Below are 16,734 nucleotides of genomic sequence, written 5' to 3'. Positions count from 1 at the left end.
TGGCGGGGAATTCAGTGGTGACAAGCCATTGCCAGGAGAAGTTGTAATTAAGTCCTCTTCCTGTTGGAGAAGACCGGCACCTGTAATGTACTTGATCCAGTGTCTGTGTTATTGATTGACTACCAGTGTATGAGATAGTGCTAGTATGATCTGATACGTTTGCAGATGCGTTTTCAGTGAAAGGGGGTGTGTTACCTTTCTTTTCGGGTACTCATTGCCAAACAGCATCAGACGTATGCCCAGTTAAAACAGGCATACAGATAAAATAAGGATGTCTTGAAAATAGTGAGGAACTAGTTAGATAATTAATTTATTCAGTTACAAAAGTAAAATACTTCTTTCTATCCAACAATGAAGTTCAGAAACCGAGCCTTTGCTACTGGTGATTTTTCCCTCTTCTCTTCTAATGTTTGGAGTAAGAAGTAGTGAATGTTTTCTTTAGTTTTGGTAAAGATAAATGAATGAATTAATGATCCAGATGATAGCTCCCGGGAACGTATCTTTCACCACTTCATTATACAACAAAGATGTACCAGAAAAACGCAGAAAACTTTCAAGACGTTGCAAAGCGCAGTCAATGAGCTCTGAAAAGCACCTGAGCTTCTTCCTAATGAGCAAATTATTTGCAGAAGATTAGACGTCGTCTTCCACCCCATTTCCTTCCAGTTAGTGATTCTTCATGGGTGAAGCTCGTGTAAAAGGTTTTGTAATTAATTCAGTGCAGGGAGCAGGTGTCGGTACATACATGATCTTTACAGATGCGCGGCCAAGCCAAGGGATTATAGCGCAAGATGGAGGGGGGTTATAATGGAATCAGGAGGGTAGGATGTCTCTTGTGCTACTATAAAGACAGATACAAGATCATCAGGCACATGATGCTCAGGAATGCACTAGAAAATAGGCAAAATGTATCACATCAATGTGCACCATGAATCAATTTTGTTCAACAGGTTAAAAATACTTATGCATCAAAGAGGCCTCAATAACGTTGATCACTGTGGAGGAGTCTCATCAGAAGCCAATGAACATATTTACTATTACTGTGATACTGTGCAGCTGTGGAACACATGTAACCTTCATTATATTGGCAACTAGAGATTAGTCATTCATAGAAGCATCCTTGATTTTTCTAAAAGATTCAGTTTGTGGTCAAATCAAGTCCGATCGAACTGATGTTTCTCCAGTTGTCCTGGAAATCGGTATACAGGCGGTCCCCTACTTAAGAACACTCGACTTACATACTACCCCTAGTTACAAACGGACCTCTGGATATTGGTAATTTACTGTACTTTAGTCCTAGGCTACAATAAAAAGCTGTAACAGCTATCAAATGTGTCTGTAATGAAGCTTTATTGTTAATCCTGATTCTAATGACAACCCAACATTTTTAAAATCCAATTGTCACAGAGACCAAAAAAGATCTGGCTGGGATTACAATGATAAAATATACAGTTCCGACTTACATACAAATTCAACTTAAGAACAAACCTATAGACCCTATGTCAGATTTGTACTAAATTTACGAACCACAAGAAGATTTACTCATCTCGAATGGTGACATGTAGCACTTTTCTTCTTAGGAAAGTGTCAGAAAACATTTACACATAAGCTGTTGTATTGATTATGTAGCTGGTGAAAAGAAAAGTTACAAATTGTCTTATGAGAATGTGATATAGCTTAGGGCCTATGTCTCCAATACAAGAGACAACTTTTTGGGATGCTTTGTTGCTCTTTGTTTTTTCTTCTGACAATTAAGATATCACGCAGAGGCCCGGGAAACAGTAAGTCATTACAATCCAGTGGCTGTAGCAAGATGGATAGAAGGAACAGACAAGAGGCTGGGAGAGGTAACAGTGCTGTGTGCTGTCTCAATTCACTAGATGTCATAGACAAGGATGTCACTTTCTAGCCACTGCCAGTTCTGTCAGTGAAACTCTATGGATAAGTCATTTTTAACCTGTTGAAACAAAACTCTTTAGCAGGTGGATTGCAGAATATCAATGTAGATGAGGCCATGTATCTGGGAAGCTGTGATCTAGAATGAAGTCTGTTGGCACAGTGCTGAGTGTGGCTTTGGATGTGACTGGAGAATAAGTAGTTCTAAAAAGATGTGTAATCACATTTGACACTGCACAGAGCAATCGCTGCAGGATCTCACACTTTACATTATCTCCTCCGTCCAGCGTTTATTTGTGATTCTTCCGCTTTGACTTTCATATGAGCTCTTCACCTCCTCTTAACATATGAGATATGGCTTTATTGAAGTGGATGTGGAGGAGGGAGTGGGGGAGATTTACAACTGACTGTGCTGCAATTAAAAGTGGCTCCATCACCTTTATCTTAGCAGCGTATTTGGAGGGGGCGACGTGGGAGGATTATGGTGAGTCCATGGAGAGCAGCACTGAGCACTTTGTCGCTGATGAAATTGAGATTTTATAATAATTCTCCTGGACGGAGGAATTAAACATAGATATTTTATAGTGTAGCTTTTTTATTATATTCCAAATTGACTTTTTTTGCTTTTTTCAGCTCAGCTGTAATAGCCTTCTTTATTTTTTCCGCGCCTAACCCTTTCAGTGCCTAGGAGACGTTTTACTACTGTGAGATCATTGGGATAGTTGCTTAGAGATGAGATCAGAAAGGTTGCAGGTCCTGGAGACCAGCGGCTACTTATAATATACCGTCCTGACATTCCTCTCTTCATCACCTCAAAGCACTCAGTGTAAGGAACATAAAAGCTGCCAGTTCACGTTGCCAAGGCAACAATTAGAGAACTGAGGAGTGATGAATATTACTATTAATATTATTTGCTGGTATATCCCTGACCCCATGATCCTCAAAATTCCCCCCCTACTGACTGACAAGATAAAATGTACCACAGTTTAGTTGTTGCTGACCAAGGTACTGGCTAAAATGGAATCTGGATCTGGTCACTAGGTTCTGCATATCACAACATGAAGAGCATCAGACAATGGCCCAGATTTATCAAGCTGTCTAAAAGTCAGAATATTTCTAGTTGCCTATGGCAACCAAACACAGCTCCCCTATAAGATATTCATGAGCACTGGTGAAATCTTAGCTGTGATTGGGGCAACTAGAATTATTCTAACTTTCAGACAGCTTGTTAAATCTGCCCCAATGGTCCAAATTTAGTATTGGTAAGGCAAACTTCACCTAGTGTAGTTTGCCTCACTAATCTGCAGAGTTCGATAAATTCTGGTCTGCATTAATCTGGCGCACCCTGCATGTCCCGATAGCGCTGAAAAACGCACCGCGTCACAATACTGGCGGAAACACTAAATAAATACATGGGCAAGCAGTTTGCACATGTATTTATGTGCAAACTACGCCAGAATACTTGCACAATGGGGGTCATTTACTAAGGGCCCGATTCGCGTTTTCCCAACGTGTTACCAGAATATTTCCGATTTGCGCCGATTTTCCCGGAATTGCCCCGGGTTTTTGTCGCACGCGATCGGATTGTGGCGCCTCGGCGCCGGTGTGCACATGACGTAAATCGGGGTGTCGGGGTGGCCGAACGAAAACCCGACGGATTCGGAGAAACCGCCGCATTAAAAAAGCGCTGGACACGCGCTTACCTTCACCCGGCAATGGATCGCAGCAGCGGCACCTGGTGGACGTCGGAGGAACTGCCTTAGTGAATCGCCGGAAGACCTGAATCCACCGCAGAGAACACGCTGCTGGATTGCGATTGGACCGGGTAAGTAAATCTGCCCCAATGAGTATAATAATTTTGGGCCATTGTCAGTAAGGAAACGAAGAAGACCAAAAAAGAAGAAAAGGTCACACAGGTCTTGGGTACAGATGAGCAGGTTGGTCGGAATTTAGGTTCGATATGTTTGTCGGAAATTTGCAACAAAATTTGTACTGGGACCCAGACTTCGGCCCAAAGTTTGACCCAAACACAAGTCCCATTGAAGTCAATGGGGACCTAGATTCTAACACCCAAAGGTTACTGTAAAATGGGGCTAGTAAGGGCTAGAGGGCTGAAAACGGTTGAAATAACATGAGCTAGGGAAAGTACCTGAAATAATAACATAGAATGAAAATATAATAAATGAATAAATAATTAAATAAATAATGATTAAAAGGCGCTCTATGGGGCAGATTTACTTACCCGGCCCATTCGCGATCCAGCAGCGCGTTCTCTGCGGTGGATTTGGGTCCGGCCGGGATTTATTAAGGCAGTTCCTGCTGAAGAGCATCGGAATGCACTGGAATACACCGAGCCGGGCTGAGTGAAGGTAAGTGCAATTTTCGTGACACATTTTTTTTTAAAAAATGCGGTGGTTTTTCCGAATCCGTCGGGATTTTCGTTCGGCCACGCCCCCGATGTGCCAAAATCCGATCACGTGCGCCAAAATCCCGGGGCAATTTAGGGAAAATCGGCGCAATCGGAAATATTCGGGTAATACGTGGGGAAAACGCGAATCGGGCCCTTAGTAAATGACCCCCTATGTGTTCATACTAAGTTATTCTCTGTGTGATAAAAGAAGCAATGGGAAAACCACCAAGCCTTCCTCTCACTGCGGTTAAGGGCACATGTGGAATTGAAAAATTAGAATTTACAGTTGTGAAAACGTGGAATGGAAACATTTTAATATGAAGTTCTGGGAATGCAGAACTTGTTTAAAAATTAGCACAGCCAAATTGTGTGGGATCCATGCCTTGTTCATCTTAGTGTTCATCTGAGCTTTTAACTCCATTTGTGAGTATATCTTAAAAAAAATATTTTTTTGAATATGTTCTTGGGTAATGTGCATTATGCTTGCAATGTGATTCCATTAGATAAACAATGAATTGATTATAGTTCTGTACTTGAAGAGTGGAGAGACTCCAAGAGTGTTCAGGGAGATATTGATGTTTGGTGTGAACACAGACTTAACTTGATTAATGTATAGTTGAGTGGAGTTTCACAGACACAACTTTTTGCACAATACAGTCTTTTCAGTCAATACAGTCTCAACGCAGCCCGGATATTAAAAATTTTATGAACAGTGCAGTAGCAGTCCACTGGTTAGATACCTACCCTGTGAACTTTGTGTGGACTGGCCTGGTACCTGCACTATTTACTGAGAAGAGCACTTTTATGATCCACATATTACTGCATGCTATTCACTGACAATAATCCTGTTTGTGCTATTCACTGAGAAGAACACTAATATGAGCACTTTTATTACTCTATGCTATTCAATGATAACAACACTTTAATGATCCACATATTACTGTGCACTATTTACTGAGAAGAGCATGTTTATGATTCATATATTACTGCATGCTATTCACTGAAAAAAATACTTTTATAATCCAGTACATGCTATTCCCTAAAAATAGCCTATAGAGTACATGCCTGTGGTTGCTATGAGTCTGCACCCAGCTTGATTGGCTGCTTCAGCAGTCAATCAAGCAGCTTGGTGCTTGCCCCAAACACAGGCCTGCATCCTAACAACAGCACTTGTTCAATTTCTGGATGTAGTGTGTCAATCCCACCAAGTCCACGCTCCATAGGAATAAATAGCAAATGGATATATTATTAGTGTGATTTGTAGTAAAAGTCTTAGTAAGAGTGTAGTAAGAGTGCTAGCCGATCGATATTGAGTTTTCTATTGCTGTGCATGTGTATGATCTGTGTGTAGGTTTAATCTTATAGAGCAAAAAGTGCTCAGCACAGTGTACATACAGGGGCACACCTACTAAGGGTCCGTCAGATGCATTTCCATCGGGTTTCGAAAGTTTTTCCGATTTACCTTGAATTGCCCTGGGTTTTTGGCGCACGCGATCGGATTGTGGCACTTCGGCGCAGCTTGCATGCGACACAAATCAGGGGGCGTGGCCATCGGAAAAACCTGACTGATTCAGACAAATTGCGGAATTTGTCCTCCACGTCCTCCACTACTGCTGAGCCGCCCTGTTGACTTATTGTACTGATGCCTGCCTGTTGACCACTGACTCGTAATGTATACTTACCCATTTATCCTATAGCCTCACTATGATTGTTATGGCAGATTTATCTTCATCTGTTCAGGGTCATTAGACAGCTTGGGCCTTATTCATCCTTCTATTGCTATTGTATCATACTAGGGGCCAGGTTCCACTGTATGGAGGAGGTGTTTGTTTGGTGAACCTTACCTGGTTGTGCCAAACATTTTGACTCATGTATGTTTTTTAATTGTTTTTAACTTGTCCTTCATGCCTTAATGGAGTTTTTCTATTGTTGAAATAAAGATTAATCACTTTTTTACATAATTTTGTTTATTGGCACATGCAGGATATCGGCAGCACGATTCATTCTCGTCGGACATTACGGATCGGGGATCGCGCAGGGACTGGGTAAGTAAATGTGCCCTATAGTGTCCTATCTGCAGGCACAATGTTATAAAACTGAAGTAGCTGAGGAGATTGAAATAAATAGATATGTTCTACGGTAACAAACTTATTATTGATTTATGGTTTGGTCATTCTAGGTTTAGAAATCTAGTGGGGACCCTACAAATTAATTGATTGCAATTAATTTATACACTCTTATTCAGGTAAAGTTAAACCATTAAATGGCCTTCAGCTAGTACACAGTTCAAACTCCTCAGATCCTCCTGCTCTATAACATGCTTCAATATGATGCATTTTAGGAATATAACTCTCCCTAATGTGGTCCCTCCCATGTATTTATGTGCAGCCAACAAGTAGACAGTAATCAGGAATTGACATTCCTTGATCCTAGGATTATTGCCCAGTTCCAGATCATTGCTGTGTCAGTTGGGCTATGCAAAAGGGACATTTCTTATCACTAGTTTAATATCTGCTGTACATGTAATAGAAATATTTTTTCTATTTTACAGAATTTCTGATTAGCTCGTTAAACAGCTGATTTGAAAGTGAAGCTGCACTGTAAACTATAAGGGAAGGGTAGAGGAGAAGCATGAGCCCGGTGGGAAAGCAGACTCCTTTAGACAATGCAGATGAGTTGGAGTCACTGGTCATAGATTTCTGTGTCCTATTGAAGCAGAGATAAGGAGTAGTAACGCTATGGAGATGAGTAGCGGGCGCTTAACACTTCACGGTGCAGTGATTTATCTATAATCTGACTGTAATCTCACAACGTGACATCTGCTCTGAAGCGGTTTTCCTTTCATTTCTGCTTATTGCTGCACCGATATCTCCCCCTCTATCTCTCAAAATATATCAACATCCAAACCCTTTACCGACGTGAAACATAAATGTGTTTGATTTACATATTGTCAGAATGAGCGATTTCATAATTGTCTATTTTGAAGCAAAAGAAGCAATTTACAGAGTTTGGTTTGCAGGCCAACCTCTAAATGAACTTTTCCAGTAATTTCCATCCATTGTGTTTAGATCCAGGATACTGGCTGCCAGAACTGGGGAGAAAACACTGAAGTAGGAAGTTGGAAGTAAATTTGTGTTACAAGTTTTTGAAAGTTTTGATTTGCTTGGTAACAATAATCCCTCCTGCAGCTTCTCAGAGAGACTCTGTTAGACCAAGCCACACTCTGCAGCACGTTAAGGATTGCTCCAGAAGATCTAACCACAACCTGAAGCATCTTCAGGATGGTTCCAGAAGATCAACCCACAGCCAGCAGCATCTCAGATCTACACCATCAGACCAATTGACTATCTGCAACATGTTCAGGGCTCTAGCAGACCACTCCACAGCCTGCAGCATCCCTGAGCAGGTCAGCCCAATCCACAACTGGCAGCATCTTCAGGACAACTCTAGATAACCCTACCAGGTAGCCTTGTCTTAAGGCAGCTCCATTGCACTTAACTATATCCTGCTGAATCTCAAAGTGCCCCATTCAGCTTTTCTCACAATCTGCATTTTAGGGTCATCCATTTATCCTTCACACAATCTCTCACAATGACTGTTGCCATAACTACAAAATATTGACATAATGTCAGCTTCAGATCCAGCACACCAGAAGGTAATGGGGTCCATTGGGTTTTTAAATGGTGAACTCAACTTGTCCACAACTCTGTGAGTCATATGAACAACTTTCTGCATCTCATGCCAATTTTGTAGGTCCTCCCCCTTAATGCTGCTTTTTAAATAGTGTCTATAATCTGCAGCATCTCTGTACAGATCTGTAAGTCCTACCTACACCATAGGATGGCGCCATTAGTTCTACCCACAGCCTCCATCTTCTCCAAGGAGCTCCTTCAGTCCTCTATCAGTCACATCCACATTCATTTTCTTTCAATCAACAATAATTAAATACAGGCATTTATAAGGTTCCGCTGTGCTGTTTTGATATAATATTTGACAGTTACTTAACATGGCGTTGAGATTTTCTAGTGGAGTCTCAGGTTTACTCAGTTTCTGGCTCTTTTTTGTATCATTTCCCTAATAGGAATCAGCAGTGGCAGATATATAGGTTCCTGACAGATATATATGTTACAGTTCACGTCCTCCGCAGGTCATGTGATCCCTTTACTCTGCCCTTTAATGAATCCCAAAGGAGTCTGAACATATGTGAGCAACAGGATATGCTGCACTCAGCCCAAGGACTCAAAACCGGGACCACTCACCCCTTGCTTTTGGGTTTTCGTACTTAAGAGTTCACTTCCAACAAATAGGCTTAGATGAAATTACCAGGCCTAAAGACTTCCTCCCATGTAAGGACCTGGAATTCTCATCCTCAAACTTACAACCCCCTTTGGATATAACACATCGAAGGCTTGTTATTGGGAGAGTACATTTCCCTGCACACTTCTGATGTGTGATTTCTGGGAATAGAGTCTGACTGTAACAATAAAGAATTTTCTGAAATTCTATTCATTATTAATATGTATGCTTGTTGTCAGTGAAGATGCATGTTTACATTGGGAGGCTGCTAAATTGAGCAATATTTCTCCTGATATCTAGTCCTCTGTGAGGAAAACAGCCTGGACTACCGATTGATAAAATTGTATTGTACTTAAACATTGCAACAAACAGAAGAAAGATTTGTACAATTGATGTACAGATAATTGACTGGAGTAGGCAGGACTTGCTACAAACAATAGATGCATTAGGTCAGGAAACTGGTGATATCTTCTTTAAGATATGATTTAGCTGCAGTAATATGAGTAGAAGTCACAGAAATATAAGATATAACGTGACACCAAAGTTGTGACTGGAGTATGGAGGATAACATGGGTAAAAAAAATGAAGAAACTCAATTCTCTTAAAATAGTGTTTTGGGGTTAAAGTGACAATGATGGAGTTAGTGTTTGTGCCAATGACTCCTTTAACTCACACCAGGGCACATTTATTAAGCAGTCTGTGCCAGAATTCTGGTGTAGACTGCACATAAATACATGTGCAAACTGGTTACACATGTGTTTATGTAGTGTTTGCGGCAGTATTGTGTCGCGGCTGCACCATTCATGTCGCAACACAATACAGTGCACAGAAAGCGGCATTTCAGTGCACATTTGCACCGTGCCACATAAAGTCCATCATCAATGTGTCAGACGCCCATTAAACTGAGTGCACCAGAAACGTCTTCATGAATCTTCCGCACCCTGCAGGATAGTGGGGAAAACTGCACATTGTCCCTCTGCTAATAAATATGAGCCATTGTCTAGATCTTTTGTGGCTATTAGGTTATCATTTATGTCATCCACAAAGTCACTGAATCCAGATCCCTGGACTCCAGCCGAGGCCCCCTCACTTGTCGTTCAGTCGGGGGAGCCCATCCATCACTGTAGGTGGCAGCTTCACCCAGCCGAGCCGCTGGTATTTGGAAGCTGCACCTAAACTTATGATGAATCATACATCAGCGCTGCAGAGCAGCCATTGAGGTAAGGTTCAGTGGAGAACGACGCATTTCCACAGCTCAGGGGTTTCTTCCCCTATAATTTTGATAATAATGGTAAAAATACGGCTTCTCCTCATGTCCCAGAGCATCGTTATTACCCATCATGTGAAAATGTCAGGGAGCAGATAAAGTACTCGAAGGAGCCGTCTTGGCATCTGCAGCCGAGCGATCACTCATCCCCGTCTCTGCCACTTTAATGTTCTGTCATCGGAGCTGCTAACATTTTGAAGTCTATTGTGTTCTTAATACTTTTATGGGAGTTTAAAGTTCCCCTCCGCCCATCTGTGGAAACTCAATCACCACAAAGTTTATTCCCATCTTTTTTAAGATTTTACAATAAGATTTCCTGAAAGGGTTTGTCCAGACTTTTCTATAGAGTTTCTACCAATTACAATTTTTTTACCAGTCTAATAATAATATGAAATACAGATTCTGATTTCATGTATACAAATGCGTCCATACTTGGGCTTCAAGCAACGGACCTGTAGTTCATTGTTTATGGCCCATGTGTCATCAGTGAGTAAGGTCTGCTCATATTCCAATGACAGTAGCAAAAAAAAAGTTCAGAGGCGGCAAGCACTGGCAAAAATAGGGAATGTATGAACCCATTGAAATGAATTTGTGAACCAACTAATAGTTCCTGGGATAAAACTATGGAAGTGATTTATCATACGCCTGTGCTCAGTGCACTGCCATATGATGAAACCCCGCTGCCATGGCGGATACATCAGGAGACTTAGATCCCCTGATGTATCTGCTGACTATACTATGCTCATGGGGAGCCAGGTCCTTGCATAGTTTTGTGTAAACAACAGCAAACATTGAGGCCTGAAGAGGGTTGAATGTTCACAGGCTATCTGAAAAGTGCAGGTGCTGGGCAGGAACACCTTTTGCAGGCCCACTTTGCTGCGCCCCCTTTATTCCCACTCCACACACACATGCACATGAACACATGCACATATGCAGGAGTAATTGCAACTTTTTGCAGTTTGCAAGAAACTCAGTAGGTAACTTTGGCTTCTTAGGCACCTTCCCAGTGAGGTCTCTGTGGAATTAGGTACACATAGCCGCTGGTCTCTCCTGAGGGTGAGAGACTTGTTCCTGTGTTTAAGACAGGTGAAGAGAGAAAGGCTGGACTTACTCTGCCCTGAAATCCAGCAAGATAGAATATACTGTATATAGACTTCCTTCACTGGGGGATTTCCAAAGGGTCCAAGCAATGACTGACCTGCAGAAAAGAATTACATTTACTATAAACAGTGTTAACATTAACCCTCTAAGACTAAGGCGCAGCATATGACACATGTAATACCACATAATGCCACTAGATGGTAGTAATAAAGGAAGAAAAAAAAGGAAGTGTCCAGTGGAAATAGAAGATATCTGTAGATTTAGCTTAACATAGCTGCTCACACTCTGTTAACTAGCCACGAAGCCAACTAGAGCTAGTTTGGTTCTCAATGCCCCATACAGCAGGACATTACATAAGTATTATACAGTTGCAATAGTCCTAAACAACTTAATGTGACCCTGTATTATTCACCATTTTCAAGACCTCTTCTTTCTGTCTTTGATTATAAACATTCTCATTCATATGCAGAGTCTTGCAATGCACGATAATCCAGTCACTCCCACTGATGAGGGTTTGTTACAATGTATCAATGTGTATGAGAACTATAAGGTTTGAGTCCATGACTAACACACTGTAACAGACCCAGCAGCTGTGCAAGACTACCGGTGGAGGATAAATTATGAGCGTATGAACAAGAGTGACTTCACTCACTGACAGCAAGCATAGCGAGACAAACAAACTATAAATCTGCAGGGCTCTCCATTGCACAGCAATGAAGCTTCATTCACATAAGCAGTGACTGCATGAGGAGAAGTTTTGTAAGGTGAGGTCCCCGGGGTGCAGCCCGCTTGTTCCTGAGACATGGAAATATCACTTGTTTGCTGCTAATGAATTACAACAGCGTTTTTACAATCTTTATTTTCCGTTTCTGAAGCTGACTTCATCATCCGGGGGAGTGTTACCAGAACAAAGTATCCTCGCTGCCAAACCTGAGCTCATCCTTAGAGCAAGCACCTCACAGGACAACGATTATTCAGCTGAATACATGTGACTGGTAAGAGGTTAATTGTGCTCACATGTAACATCTACCAGAGACCTCCACGGTGTTGTACTTACTAAATATGAGTATATACGGGGTTAAGGATAAGGGTGCGGCCACACATCCCGTTTAATGCATGCGTTGAAAAACGCATTGCAACAGCTGAAGTGAGATTTACCAAATTAAACAGCTGTTAACACTTGCGTTAACATTGCATTAACCAACTCATTTGTTAAAGCCTCATTTTGTAAACACAGGGAACCTACCACCACATATCTACCTATAAAGGTAGAACGGGTGGTAGGCGCATGTATGGGACGTGAGGATAACCCTTGTTAGAGCTAATCCTCACGTCCCCACTATCTTTTAAAAATCTTTATTGCCCTAATATGTAAATTTTCTAAGGAGGCTACTGGTAGTGCAGAACTTTGGTTTCTCAGACAAGGGTGTATCGCTACCAGGACCTGCGCGCCAAAGATGTCAGGGTAGGAGGAACAAAGAGGCTACTGGGGCATGTAGCAGCCGCGACGTGTAGCCTCATGTCCAGCTACTCCACGCCCCAGTAGCCACATTAGAAAATGTACTTATTAGGGCACTAAAGATTTTAAAAAGATAGCGGGGATGTGAGGATTAGCTCTAAAAAGGGCTATCCTCACGTCCAATTCATCCACTTGCCACCCATTCTTCCTTTATTGGTAGATTTGTGGTGGTAGGTTCCCTTTAAGTACAAGGACAAGAGAGAGGTCCTTGTATTAACAACAATTGACAGTGCCCCTGTAGGAGGTACCAGTACAGAAACCCCCAAGCCGGACTGTATTTTGGATTACAATATGTACACGGGAGGGGTGGACTTGTCGGACCAGGCACTTCAGCCATACAGCGCCATGCGAAAATCGAGGGTGTGGTATAAGCTGGCCGTGCACATCATGCAGATAGCACTATATAATGCTTACCTGTTACATCGATGTTCAGGCCATAGGGGAATTTTTCCATGAATTTCAAGAGGTGGTTAATAAGTATTTTCTTTATGGAGGCCAGGAATGGGGGGGGGGTAGGTTCTATCACTTCTGGAAGTGAGGCCACATATATTGCACCAGGGCAGCAGATTATTGCCTTATATGTGGTATTTCCATACCCGTAATAACTCGCAGAATGATTTTGGCGGTGTTTTTTCCCAGTGGGCTGATTTCATTTGTCATTTCAATGGCACATGTGAGAAAACAATGCAATTTTTACTATGCACCATTCACTTTGTAGTACATTTTGACCTACGTGTTGGCAGTTACAATGTTCACCACAACCCCAGATAAATTCTATGAGTGGTGTAGTTTCCAAAATGGTGTCACTTCTTTGGGGGTTTTTATTGTACTGATTTGAATAGTTTGAGATGTTGGATTCATAAAATGGTGTTACTTGGGGGGGGAGGGTTATAGTACATTAGCCTTTATAGGGCACTTCAAAACTAAATTGGTCACCAAAAATTTAGCGTTTTTCAAATCTCTTGAACATTTAAGAAATTGGTGCTAAAACTATAAACCTTCTAAAATTTGTTAAAAAAAAGGAAACATAAAACAAATTATGAAAATATAAAGAAGACAAATGGCAACAGGTTTCTACAAAAAAAATTGTGGTCTAACTTTTTGTCTAAAAAGTAGAACATTTGAAAATTTGAAAATTGTAATTTTTTTTAAAATTTATCCTAAGTGATTACATTTTTCCCCCCCAAAAAAGTAACTGATCAACGCAATTATACTAATTACATGAACTGCAATGTCTCACGAGAAAACATTCTCAAAATCACAGGAATATGTTAAAGTGTTGAAAAGTTATTACCAGAGGAAGATACATTGGTCAAATTTTGAAAAAAAGCCTTAAAGTACAAACAGGCTAGGTCCTTGCTTCTGCCACCTATAAAAATCTAAATATAAAGGGATCAAAAGGTTGTACAGTTCTAAAAAAAAGTATCAATGAAGATGTCAACTTCAATAGCAAACAATTAGCCATTATACACCTCTATACAAGTATAAAAAAGTTACAGGTGTCTGGTGATACAGAATATCTTAGGACTACACAGTAAAAGCATTAAAAACAGAGAGAGCAAAAATATAACTGTTCTTTACATGCAATCTCATAGAGTATAGGCGGTTGCTTATGATGTGGCAGTGAGCTCTCTTACTCACTGGACCCCTGGGTTGTTGTACATTTGTCCCTTAAAGGGATTTCCCCACGAACAAAAGTTAGTCCCTATCTACGGGCCCTATCTTCTCAGTGATGAGACCCCCACAGATCACAGAAACAAGGGGTCTCTGTTGGGTCCGTGTTTCGTCTTTTACAGATTCAAGTGTAAAAGATGTAACACAATAATTTTTAATACTTAATATTAAATAAAAGTTATATTTTAGACACCTACTTTTCCCTCTTTTTCTACACCCTATTTATATGTTATATAAGTAGCAATATGTGTTTTACATTTTTAATTATTACTAATTTAATAGGCAAACACATGCTATATAAGTAACATGCATTCACAGGGGGGCTTATTTACTAAGGGTCAGCGGATTGCCCTTTCGTTGGATTTTCAAAGTTTTGGGGATTTGCACAGCTATGACAGGTATTTAACTGGGGATTGTGTCACACACAATCGGATTTTGGCGCAATAGCCCTGGCTTTCATGCAACAGAAATAGGGGGGCGGGCTGTCCGACAATCCAACGATTTAAGATTCAAATTGTGTTGTAAGACAATGCACTTACCGTATTTTTCGGGCTATAAGGCGCACAAAAAATCCTTTGATTTTCTCAGAAATCAAAGGTGTGCCTTATAGTCCAGTGCGCCTTATATATGAACCTTACTTACAGACAGCAACTGCCTTGAACTTTGCACAGGTCTACCACCTGCTGGTCATTCATCCTTATAATCAGGTGCGCCTTATAGTCCAGTGCGCCTTATATATGAACCTTTTAGCAGGCATTTATTGATGGTGCGCCTTATACTCCGGTGCGCCTTATAGTCCAAAAAATACTGTACATACACCAGGAAGAAGAAGGTGAATTCCGGCGGACCTGAGCGGGGAAGCTACACATACAGGATATCAGGTGCACGATCTTAGTGAATCAAGTGCATGATCGTTGGACAATGTACTTTGGATGAACTCCGTCGGAGAGGTAAGTAAATGTGCCCCATTGTGTTAACGGTTGCATTTTGTAAATGCAAATGTTAGTTGTTTCATTAGAAAAATCTCTCTTCAGCTGTCGTAATGCGTTTTGAAGCACATGCGTTAAACGCCAAATGTGACGGTACCCTTACAGTGAGAAACTAAAACCATAAAAATTGATTACAAGGCAACGTGTGAATGCAGCCTCAGGCCAGTATTGTTGGTACAGACAGTGCCAGAAGATGGGTCCTTCCACATATAAGAACCTCAAATAGACTTCCAAAGGTTTTATTAGACAGTTTTAGATCTTCTAGGTCATAATCTTGCCCAGTGGCTGCAATTATCGACTTTGATCAGTTAATTTATGGCTCTTGGAAAATAAGAAATGAGTAGAGTCTCAGATATGTACTTGGCAAAAAGGAAGAAAGTAACTTCACATTATCCAGTACGGCGCTGATGAGGAGATGTGTCACCGGATCGCGCTCAGCTACACTGGCACTTGCCTGGTACAGTGGATGTAGCAAGCGCAGCCTCTGCCAACACAATAGATAATAATTGAGCAGTAAGTAGGAAATGATATGTATGCAGCAAGTGACAGAGAAGTGTCACTTAGGGCGGTGCGGCCTGGCGCAGTGCGAGTGAAGACCTTGGAATAATAGAGAATCGCAGGAAGAGGCTGCATTGTGTAAAGTGAGACACAATCATTGCTATTATCTCAACATTGTCTCATTTACCAGCTGCTCTCCTTGTGCGGCAATGACACTAAACTACCCTGATATTCCACACTGCTACATCATTGAACCTTCTTGTCATTGCTTTCGGAGGTCATGTTAACTGATGAGATGAAACGTGTTGATCTATCCATATAAAGTTAAGTGTAGCGCATCTCGCTTCACTGGTAATTGCCATATAACACGGGGAATATACTTATCCATATACTTAACTTGGTGGTACTGCCCTTGTGAGGGTGGGAGCTCTATTATGGGGAATATGACTGGGGATGATTTTTCTGGAATAGACTGTGGAGTCTCCTTTAGACCAGCTATTAGTTGGTCTAGATTCTGACTTTCCGCAACACTCACTGAATTTTCTGACACACAGACTAGACCATGTCCCCTTTCCTCAAGTCACGCCCCTATTTTGGTCAAGTCGGAAAACTGCTGAAAATGGTATAAAACCCTTGATAAATGTGGCGCAACCCATTTCAGTTGCAAACTACTCCAGAATTTTGGTGTACACAGATTGATAACTCTCCCCTCATTGAATTTATGCAATTTATTTATTTCGTTGAAAATATTGGGGGACCTTCTCCGACAGTTTTCTGGGGAGTAGGGAGCGGGTGGTGGGCATTGAGGGGTGTGAATGCCCGGGATGCTTCATACTCCGTCTCTGACTTGGTGGAAGTTGCACCCGGATATACAGGAGAGCAAGTGGGGGTAGTTATAACACTGCGGTTAAAAATGCGAGTCTGAATAATTTTACCCCAATGTTTTTTGGATAAAAACTGCTGTGAACAATGACATCTGAGCTCTTATTGGTTGCCATGGGCAACTAGAACACGTCTGATCAATCTCCCCCAATGTATTTACATGGTGTTTACATAAACACAATGTTAACGCAATGCTATCTCA

The 16,734-nt window shown here is 41.3% G+C and overlaps 1 long non-coding RNA gene across 1 annotated transcript; it reads left to right on the top strand.

Annotated features, from left to right (window-relative positions):
* Positions 1-2,670: 2,670 nt before the first annotated feature.
* LOC140068841 (uncharacterized) lies at positions 2,671-8,270 on the top strand. Its single transcript, XR_011848585.1, has 3 exons — positions 2,671-2,722; positions 6,290-6,351; positions 7,375-8,270. It is a non-coding gene; the product is annotated as an uncharacterized lncRNA (long non-coding RNA).
* The last annotated feature ends 8,464 nt before the right edge of the window (positions 8,271-16,734 follow it).

The sequence above is a fragment of the Engystomops pustulosus genome, chromosome 7, assembly GCF_040894005.1.
Source record: "Engystomops pustulosus chromosome 7, aEngPut4.maternal, whole genome shotgun sequence".
Classification (NCBI taxonomy): domain Eukaryota; kingdom Metazoa; phylum Chordata; class Amphibia; order Anura; family Leptodactylidae; genus Engystomops; species Engystomops pustulosus.
The sequence above is the reverse complement of the archived record's forward strand: the minus strand, read 5'-3'. Positions and strand labels throughout refer to the sequence as shown.